Source organism: Monopterus albus, unplaced genomic scaffold, assembly GCF_001952655.1.
Source record: "Monopterus albus unplaced genomic scaffold, M_albus_1.0 scaffold92.1, whole genome shotgun sequence".
In the NCBI taxonomy this organism is placed as follows: Eukaryota; Metazoa; Chordata; class Actinopteri; order Synbranchiformes; family Synbranchidae; genus Monopterus; species Monopterus albus.
Window position 1 is genome coordinate 3,165,441 of NW_018127972.1, and position 11,653 is coordinate 3,177,093.

Consider the following 11,653-nt stretch of genomic DNA (forward strand, 5'->3'; position numbering starts at 1 on the left):
TGGGTAGCGTGAGCTTTTAGCCTAGCATGGAGTCCTCCTCGCCTGCCCCGTTTGCGTCTCCGTCTCCGGGTTGCTCTCCTGATTTCAGCCTGCTCGCTTGTGCCTGGTGCTCCGGAGGCTCCCCACGGGCGATGGCGGCTTTCCTCGCCATTGTTGTTATTGTAGCAGGGAGGGAACAATGAGTTGTAGCTCCGGTGGTATGAAACCAGTAAATTCCCAGTGGCTTTGTGAGTTGGTGATATCCAGCAATGCCTGCTGTATGTAAGCAGTGCATGACATTTGTGCACTGCAGAAAAAGTAAAAAACACACAAAAAAGAAGAAAACGAAGAAAAAACCAGCATTCAAGAGTGGAACGCACAAACACGATAGCCTCGTGGGCGCCATGTTGAGAAGACTACTCCAAGACTAATCCAAGATTACTGAGGCAAAGATAAGGTGAATCAAAAGTGGATTCAGAATAAAGGAAATATTAGGATCTCATGTATGTTGGCTGAGGTAAAGGAAGGAACCCAGTGTGATCTCCTCTCTGTGATACCTCCCCTCTGTCTAAGCAGCCTACACCTCACTCAGTCATTCGCTGACACACATTTCCCTGCTCAACAACATATTCTAAATTTTACACAGGTGAATTTTAACAGATCAGAGATGACCTGAGGTCTGTCAAATGTTGTTTTCTGCCCCATGGTACAGTGGCTGAATATCTGTTTCATTTATGTGCAGTTTCAGTCTGTGGGCTTTCTCTCAGAGTACCCAAAGAAAAGATTACATGCAACAGACACACATTGAGGTCAACTGTTTGGTCAGCCTGGCTGCAGTTTGATTGGCGTACTCTGGAATGAATGATAAGGCTAAACATCATCCATGGATTAAATAAATGTAAAGTAGGCCTGTAGAGAAGCATTACAGTGTTAAAAGTATTTGTTCAGTTTGATATCAATGTACTTTCTCTAAATTATTGTATAGTGATAGTACTGTTTTCATTGATTTTTAGATTTACCAAAAGTACCATAATGAAATGAGCAAAAATCTCCCAAGGCGGATTTAAAACAAACGGTCCACCAGGCGTTCTTGAAGACACTGACTTTACTGTAGTTAAATGGAAGGGGTTTTGCCATAGAGATGTTTCACAAAGCAACACAGAACTGGTCTTCAGAGAGAAATCATCTTTCTGAGTGGGCAGAATCAAAGAACAGGTGAAAGAAACTCAGTGGTAGAAGTGAAACTCCGGCAACACCATATGGCAGTTCCTCATCTTTTGTTTGTGACTGTGACAGTCACATATCTTGGAAAAGTTCTAGGCAGGTACATTAACTAGAAAACCAAGAAACCTTTACATAGCGAGACTGTAGCAGCCGCACACAAAACCAAATGTGTGCATGGCACCTTATTTATTTCTGTCCTGTCTACGCTGGTCTCTCAGTGGAAGAATCTGACGTTGTCATTGCTCAAAAAGTGTCACATATTGTCAATTCATGTAAATATGCATCAGTGGAGTTAAAATACATCTTGTTTGTGACAACTCTAGGTGGATTTGTGGCTGTTAGTTTGTATGCAATATAAAAGATTTGGAACTCAAAATAACCCATCATCTTGATCAGAGTATAAGTTAAAGCCTAGATCATGCTCACCATTAGCAGTGGTTCTCTTCAGGAGGCCAGGAATAATATTGGGACAGTACAGAGAGCCACAGAGAATATTCCTCCCTGCTTCTGATGCACATGTAAGAAATCATTAGTCAAAATCACACAAAACAAAATCTAACAAGTGACCAAACATCCAGGCCTGTAACATGCTGTAAGCTTGTTCAACAGTACAGGCAGTAGACAATGGTTTCTAGGCAAGACTAAAAGAATAACGAAAATCAGTTTATTTAACAAACAAGCATCATCCAGTGCAAGCCCAAGACTTTAAAGAATAAGGTTGGTCAAGGAGGAAAGAAAGGAGACAGGAAGTATGGAAGGATGAGAGGAAAGGAAAGCAGGATGAAAAGAAGGAGGAATGAAAGCATTCTACTAAGAAGGCCAACCTACTTGCTGTTGATGTTTGAAGTATTAGTAGTGTTAGAAAATAGTAGTACTGTCAGAAATACTAGTAATGAGAGTAGAAGTAGTGAATGGGCTAGTACTGACAAGGACATTGCAGTAGTAAAGGGTGAGGACACATCATGGATTAGGAGACACTCAGTTAACACAGATACTGACTGACCATGTTACTAAGCACACACAGAGAGAGAGGACAAATGGGTGATCAACAAACTGTCTCACCACCAGAGCATGTGAGTGGAGTGGAGGGGTGAGAATTTCCGCTCCTCACTCACGAAGCTGTTTGCCTGGTCTGTTCCGCTGCTCAAAGCCGCACCAGGCCGCTCCACTCTATGTCGCTCATGTCTGTCTAGTTAAAACGCCAGTCTTTTGTTATCAGATTATTTCACAACACCAAGACAGATTTATTTTATTGAGATCAAATTGTTCTCAGTCACACTGACCTCTGTTCTCATGTTCTGTCACCTCGGAGCTAATGCCTTGCTGTTCAAACATCAGGACTGTTTAATGTCAGACCGCTGAATGTGTCCAATGCCTGTTTGAGTTCTGACCGCTTTACAGTATATGCACATGTACATACCAAGTATTTTAAAGCTTTAACTGTATAGTGTTATGTTAATATATACTGTAAATATCTATGAATTAATACTATGTTTGTCACATTTTGTAAATGGGTGGATTATAAGTCATAAGTTTAACTTTATACAGTGTACTTCAACAAAAAAACCTTCCCTCAAAGTACCAAATCCAGCTCAGCCTTACTGATGTGTGGGTAAGTGTTGAGTCCCTGATATTTTTCTTTTTGAAGCCTTTATAATCATAAGTGATTAAATTTGAAATATTTACGGTGTGTGTCTTTTCTGTGTGTCCATCTAATGGTGTCAGTCTCTTGCAGATCGTCAGTAGCCTTTTGCCACAGTGCCATTCCTCGTACCCTCCCCACAGCTGAGGGGTTGGGCCTCCTCAGCTCTGTTCACAGGTAACAGTAACATCACATTTACACTAATTACCAGCAGGTTTTTAGTTGCCCTCTGCAAATTTTCCCACTTACTCCATAAGTTGTCCCAGTCTCTGCAATTACAGAACACATTCAGTCATGTGAGTCTGAAGACTGGTTGAGTGCTCCTTTAAACTAAAAATTTGAATTCTAGATAGCTTTTGGGAAGGATTTTTTATTATTGTAGTTGGACAACAACTTGCAGCTGTAAGGGGCTGACAATTTGGTCCTTCTTGGGCAAAGTAAAGAGGCCATAAAAATGTGTTCAACAGTGTTATATACTGTATATATCACATGTATTCAAACTGCAAAGAGAGCTAAGGCCTTCTGCATGGGGTGTGCATGCAGAGGTGAAAAATAAAGTATATTTACTCAGATACTGTGCTTAAGTACCATTTTTGGGTATCTGTACTTGAATATTTCCATTTTCTGCAACTTCAAAAATATTGTACTTTATACTTACTACATTTATTTGATAAGTTTAGTTACTTTTCAGAATCAGACTAATTAAAAATACATTTATAAGAATTCATTGATCTCTGGTGGGAAATTCATGAGCTACATTGCTATATAACATACTTCAAAATATAAGCAAATAAGCTACTTAAAACTAGCTTCATCTTTACCAGCTGCAACATTAAATGTGATGTACACAATAATTATATTTCAATAATAGATTATATGTAAATTAATGTGAACTATGCCATTCTGCACAATGAGTACTTTAACTTTTGGAACTTGAAGTGTATTTTACTTTTATACTTTTACTTAAGTAACATTTTGAATGCAGGACCTTTATTTGTAACTGCGTATTTTTACACTGTGGTATTAATACTTTTACTTACCGCTCTATGCATCTATAAGCACTGATACACTGTTAGTTTTTTCAGTGTTTAGCCCTGTTACGAGTGTGGTTCTAGGGATGTCGGTTGGCCCACTACGGTGGAGCACACTGATGTATGTCAACTACTGTATTGATTCCTATGAACATTTTGTACAGACATTCACAATCCTCAGACAATAAATCCTACTGACACTGGTGATCCCCTGACCTCTAGCACCACCACAAGGTTGACAGTTTGGATTAAATGTACCAGCAGCTACTGGAACTATGTTACAGACACTCATGCTCCAGCAAGGATGAAATGAACTAACTTTGTGAGCTTCTGACTTTTAACCTAGAGCCATCTTGAGGTCGAAATCCTATAATTCCTATGCTTTGTTTTATAGCCAAACACCTACACTGTCACTTTTAATTTTTGTTTTGTTTCTACTTAGCAACCATTAGCATGCTAATGGTGAGCATGGTAAAACATTATAGTTGTTGTAGCAGCTGTCTCAATTTAGTAAATAAACAATTACTTTGGGCATGTTCTTTATGCAGCAAACCAACCAGAATCAACATTTTTATTTAGCACAATCTTTTACTCATAATTTATTAATCATATTATAAATCAAATTATCAACCTTAAGCCTGAAGAGTGACTTCTTATCAAACAGTGGCCTTAGGTTCAACAACAAGAAGGAAAAGGGAGCAGAACTGAATTTTATGGGATTTATTAGACTAAATAATAAACAACACATGAAACTGATAGTGCAGTTCATATGGCAAGTGATGGTATAACACAATAAAGAATCAAAATGGTTGACTGTTGAAAAGTTTGATTAATTGACCTGATAAGTTTATCCAAATAATTATGGTGAAGTAAGTACAGTTTCTGATCTATGAGAAGGGAGTTATTAACTATAACAAAGGGATTTTTGACTGATTGGATAATAGGATTTTGCATGAATCAGAGTCTAAACGACACAGCTTGGCTTTTAGAAGAAGGATGGATCTTACCTGTTTGGCGTCAGTGGACCAGAGGACGATGGATGGTGCCCTGAGGCTCGGTTCTGGCTCAGCTCAGTTGGCGTTCCGGAGCTTCACAGAATGGCCTTTTTCAAGATGTTTACTGAAATTACAGTATCAAAGAGTACAAAACAAAAAATTATTTGGTTATATTTTGAACTCCACATCTGCAGTACTATTTAAATCAAGACATCTAAATTAATGCAATGGAAATACAATCTGAACCCAATCTAGTAAGACACCAAGGATAAGCATTTCACACTCTGGGCTGATAATATTCTAAGTGATTCTTTAGTAGAAAGGCATTAATTACTATCACAGTGTATAGCCTAATTAGATTGCTTGGGTCAGAAACATAACACACATTCATCAGATGGTGGCAATATTGAGCCATGGTAAGATTCTCTAGAGAGATATCTGGTGGGAAGACAGGATCTAAGCCTATCTTAGGACTGGACTCTGACAGAAGGACCGGCTCTTCACAGAAAGTCATGTAATCATTTACCAACAATATCAGGAACATGAATGTGAACTTAGAGCATTAGTTATACAACATTTTCAACATGTGCCCATATTGAGTTCACATTGTGGTATTAAGAGACAATTAATTCTCAGGCCAGCCTGTTTATGATAAGCTTGGCCATAAATTAGAGTGGGGTCTGCAGCTGGCATACAAAGAGAATGGCTGTATGGCTCCGCGATGGATGTGTGTTGGTATTTTACAGTGTACAGCATCAGCATCTTAGCATTGTCTCTGTGAGCATGTTAGCATGCTGACGTTAGCATTTAGCCCGAGCATCACCACGCCTAAATGCAGTGTCACAGAAGCCTTATCATGTCTGTAGTCTCTGGTTCACCTGCTTCCTGTTTGCAGTCATGCTGTCTACTCATATGTGGACTGTTAGACAAACAGGGCAATGAGCAGGGCAAACCTTGGCCCCACGTGGGATATGTGTTAGTTATCATGTGTTTTAAACATATGCTACCATAGGAAAGTGTATAAATGAATCAAATAACATCAAAACAGCCCACCAGCCTCTGAATGTGAGCCTATCTTACATTATTACCTTTATATCGTTCTAATTTTTTCACCATAATCAAATGGCATTACTTTGTTACATGCACACACCAAGCCCTGCCCTTCTACTTGGCTGGCTGCAAGCCATTATGGTGTATGTTTCACACTGTAGCTCATCCAGGACCTCTACCTCTTGTTCTCAGCAGCAGTGTGCTGACTCTCTTGGATCGCTGACCCTCAGTCTGCTCAGCAGGCAGCCTGCCGTGAGTGCCTCCTGTGTGGGTTTCCTCCCTGCCTCTGGTCCTCCATCTCTGTGGAACACAACCCTTGACTCTTGAATTTTGACATTCTTGACCCACAAGACTCAGCTGAAAACCACCCCACAATGCCCCTACAGGTATTGTTTTGGTAGAGTAGAGAAGCGAGACACCGTGACACTTGCTGCTGCCAGCAGAGCCACATGAACATACTGACACAATCATTACCAGTTCTACACTACCATATTTATTCACACATCCAGTCATTCAGTTTGGGTGTTTTGAGTCATTCAAATCGAATTAATCGACCTCTTTTTGTGTTGTCCACTGTAGTTACGCTGTGTGTGAAAGTGTAAACCTTTAGTATGTCTATCACAAACTACATGGCATCATATAAAGCATATGCAGCTGTTTAGATTTAAGCTTTTCATGCTTCAGACAGTGTTTTTAAATGTATATGTAAAACATTACACTACATTTATGTGTTTTGCATGTATTATTCCTACACATAAAGCCAATGTCTTCATCAGAAAAGAAGATAAATCCCCTGTAGGACAAGCACAAACTAAAGCATTGCATTCCAAAACCTGTTGTGTGTGACTGTCAGCATCATATCAGATGCTTCAGACACTGCTGACTGTGCATCAGTATTCAGTATGTCATCTTTGTTTAGTTGACAGAGCTTGGATGTCACTTCAGATTCAGTGATAGTATTCAGGCATCTCTGTGCTCTGAAATAAGACTTTAGTCCACAGCACACGCTCAACTGCCAAAAGCTGAAGCCAACAGGACCCAAATGGATATGAGCTGCAGTTTGTGGAGAGTAATAATGTGTATTAACACACCAATGAACTTCACCCCTCAGGCTTAAACCAGGGTCTTTTTTCCCTCCGGTTTGGGGTTTTTAAGCTCTTCTCAGACTCTGGCATAAAGCTGACTGCAAGTGGATTTCTGCACAGGACACACAATGAGAGGGTTTATTCATTTTGTGACTTTATCACATTGTGTAGATATGAAGATGTCAACCTGCCATTTTACCTGCTCTGAGGGTCCACATGGAGGATTTTACTGCCAGTGAATACTGTAACACTGAAGTCACAAAGCAGAGTTCAAATGGATTTAGTTTGATGCCCATGATTGCATTAGAGTGTGCTGTACGGTTTGGATGTCACTGCTATTTAAGCATAAGCATAAACTTTATTGCCAAGTATTATCAGAAATACAAGGAATTTGACTCCAGCCCAATGACCCCCTGAAGTGCACAGCAATAAAAACAAAATAAATATAATTTAAAAAGCACAAGTTAAAAGAGCAAACATAAACTAGCAGTTCAAGAGTGTAATAACCTGGGGGAAGAAACTGTCCTTGTGTCTGGTTGCCTTGTTGTACAGTGACCTGTAGCAGAGGAGAGGAGTTCAAAGAGTATGTATCCAGGATGTGAGGGGTCTGCAGAAATCCTCTCTGCCCTCCTTTTGACCCGTGAGGTGTACAGGTCCTCCATGGAGATTTTCTCTGCAGCTTAATGCAAAATGATTGTATGAAAAAAAAAGATGAATCAGCATTAATAAGCAATATTGTTGCAGTATGTATGTTTCAAACACACTACTCATACTCACATTTCCTTTGTATGTTCTATTCTACCTGTTGTAAACCATAGAAACATGAAACATAGAAGTGGCACTTGTGATATCATCCACATGTTTCTGAAGGAATAAAAAGGTGAATTTAAAGACATGGTTGTGGTTATGCACTTGTTTCTATGTGGGAGTGAAGAGGTAAGGATGCCTGAGGAGCCAAGGTGGGATAAGAAGACATTACTCTTAAAGACTGGTGGGAACTGTGCCCAGATTTCGTGTTCCAGAACCTGCCACATGAGTTCATCCCAGCGATGAACTGCCGTATTGTGCTGGCAACTCTGTTCAACGGAAATCATGTTATTTAGCTTAAACTGTTTTCTTCACATCCATAGTGTAGACTAAAGCACCAGCTTTTGTAGAAAACATTAAAGGATAAGGTCAGTAATTTTCTATATTAATAGTGTTTTCAACACTCGCCATACAGAGACTAAAACCAACAATGATTTGCCTCTGCTCACAGTTAATGTCCATTAGAACTTGATTAGCTTATGTGTTTGTGCCACAGACCTCTTTTGTTGTTCAAAAACATTTATAAACACATCAGGGAAACACACCGCTGCAGTGGCTAACATGCTTCCTCATTACAAAACACCAAGACTCCAATATATATATTTTTTAAAATGTTGCCCTAAAGCCTCCGAATGACCATAAACGTTTACAGCATCTGATGTAAGCAAGAGTCAAGGACCCATTATCAGGATCTTGTATTTTGTAATGAGGAAATACACTGCCCGGCCACTTTAATAGTCACACCTGTACAACTGTATGCATTTCAATGCAACACTTCTGACTTAACATCTGTGTTTAGCATTATATTAAGAGGTGTTCCTAATATTCTGACCATCTCATATATGTAGCTGCAGAGAACAAAATATGGAGGCACCTCTGAATATGACGTAGTCCAGTACAACACCACCTTTAACTATGACCTCAGTAATAAACATATAATTGAATTTCCCTGAGGTGCTTTTAATCCAGCTCAGTGTTACTGATGTGTGGCTTAATATAATGTGGGACTCCAGAGCAGGACTAAGGCTCAGACAGAGAAACAAGACAAAGAAACAACCTCCTGCTTTAGAAGTGTTGAGCTTACCCCACTTCAATAAAGGCCACAGCTTCTTAATGAAGAGCATTGGTAATGTATGTTGAAATCCAGCAGGTAGCAGCATTGGATCACAGATGAAATATCTAATAAGAAGGGTACAGTGGCGGTGCAGTGGTTAACAAGACTGTGTCTTTGAACCTTGTGGCCTTTCTCTGTGCAAACTGCATGTTCTCCTTGTGTCTGTGTGGTTTCCTCTGGGTACTATGGCTTCCTCCCACAGTCCAAAGACATGCAGCTTAGGTTCACTGTCACTCTAAACTACCTGTGATTATGAACGACTTCCTGTCTCTGTGTATTACCTGTGACAGACTGGAGACCTGTGATAGACTGGGGAGCTGTTCAGGGTGTAGCCCACCTCTCACCCAGAAGAATATCTAATAATAAATTCAGTGCAACTATTACATGAAATGTATAACTTTTCAAAGAGGAAGGTGACTTTTGTGCAATATATCAGTGTGAAGCAACTTAGAGGGCACGTACTTTACAATGGTTCTTTTCTGAATTTGATGCAGTTAGTTTATATTATTTATAAGATAGTTACATGGAATAATTAGCCTATAGGGAATACCCCAGGTGGCTAGCCACATACAGTATAACAGCAACGTTGCGGTGGCTATAGGATTCAGGAAAAGGGACCAGGCTTAACTCTACAGGTCCAGTCAACTTCAAATAGTTAGTACCTGGTCTGGTCTTTACTGTTAGTGGCAGTTAATGCTGCTGCACAAAATCATTGCTCACTCAGTAAATGTTCACTTTCGCTGTGAACCTGCAGCTTAGTTTTGATGTGTGCTTTGCTAGAAATGTTGGGCCCTTGCAACAACTGATAGAAAACAGTTCATCTAATAATCCCTGGCATCTACATTATAAAACACAAGTTCATTGGTAACAGTGCTGCCTGTTCTACTGGAATCCAAACTGCAACTCTCCAGCTATGATACAGAGAAGGCACTTTAGTTTTACAGTTGGGATTTGGTCCAGTATCATTTTTACCTTTTACTCACTATCTTTACTCATTTCAGGAATACCTATACAGATATAGTATAATATATGAAATTGTGTGAAAATCTGGCACCAGATCAAACTCTCTTACAGCTCAGCATCTGAATTGTTACTTCATCATGTTGGGATGCTTACAGTCACTCAGTGCTTGTGCATGTGTGTGCGTGAAGTGATTAGTGATGCAGAGCTGCTTTCCATCCCTGTTTGTTCTCTTATCAGACACTCGGTGGACTCTGACACTGGAGGGCCTTTTATGCAAGACAAGCAGCAGGGTTATTATTCTCACTTTAACAGAGAACTCTGCAGTGAATAATGATGTAAATTAAATTATTGAATAAATGGTATAGACTTGGCTCAATCAGCCCTGTGAAAGATTTAAATGAACTGAAAGTGGCTTGGGAGTTCTTTATATGTCTGTAAAATATGTCAAACATGACCTGCAGAGATGTATGAGGGACCATGCAAGCATAATTCACTCTGTGCCGCTCACATACATTTATTTTACTCTCTATCTCTCTATATATAGAGTACAGCACGTTCCTCCATCCCAGTTCAGCAAGGAAACATTAGACAGGAAAACACAAAGAGAGAAAGAAAAACAAGAAAGAAACCTTTTGAAGAGATTCAGGCAGTGAAGAGATTGGGGCAGTGAAATTTGCTCAAGCATAAAATGAGATAATGTTTGGAATACAGTTGTACAAGGAATGAGGGCTGTGGATTATGTCTTCCATTTCTTTCATTGTAAGCACGCTAAGAGAGGCTCTTTTAAATGTCAGCTTGAACAGGACAAATGATTATAGCAAGCACAGCACAGCACTGCCTAATATAGATGGGTATAGACAGAGTACTATTAATCTCCATGGGGAAATTCTAGTGTTACAGTAGCAAGACAGGGTAGTTTTACAAAATAGATTAAACTCTAAGTAGACTAGTGAAAAAACAAGTTTAAAAATATATACATAGTAAACAGAATATATTAAAGTGTACTGTCCTCGCCATGAGTAGTCCGTGTTCAAAGCTAGACAGTCAGCTAACAGGGTGTAATTCCCAATAAAAACAAGGCATGACATTTCTTGTTATTCAGTGATGAATTACTTCTTTTGTTTTTGTAAAAAGACGAATAGTGTCCAAGGCACAACGCTGAGAAGTAACAGATATTCACAACCAAAACCTTGCATGTCTGACTTAACTTTACATCTCGTCTCTCAAGATTACTGCTGCCATATAACCCACAGGGGGCAGTACTGCACGACTCATGATAAACCGTTCCAAATGCACTCAAACAGAGGGCAGAACATAAAGTATAAGTAGAATACAAAAATACCTCTATTCACAGTATATATAGCCAATTGTTAGGCTAATATCAACATTATACATATTGTAAATAAAGCAATCAATGAGTGTATGAACATATGTATAACATATAAACCATATAGTGTTTGCGAGGTACAGCAAAATGGCAGTTGGCAGGAAAGACTTCCTGTAGCATTCTTTGTCACAGCTGGAGTTGTCTGAACGTGCTCTGCTATGGGGGGGATGTGACATATTCTCTCTAATGTTCAAAAGTTTGTGAACCGTCCTCCTCCCTTTAATCTACTCCAGAGGATCCAGAGCAGTGGCCAGCACAAAGCCAGCCTTCCTGATCAGTTAGTTCTGTTTGTTGTTGTCACTGGCTCTGAAGCTACTGCCCCTTTAGAGAGCAACACAGAGTATTGCACTCAATTATTTGTACAGCACCAAATTGC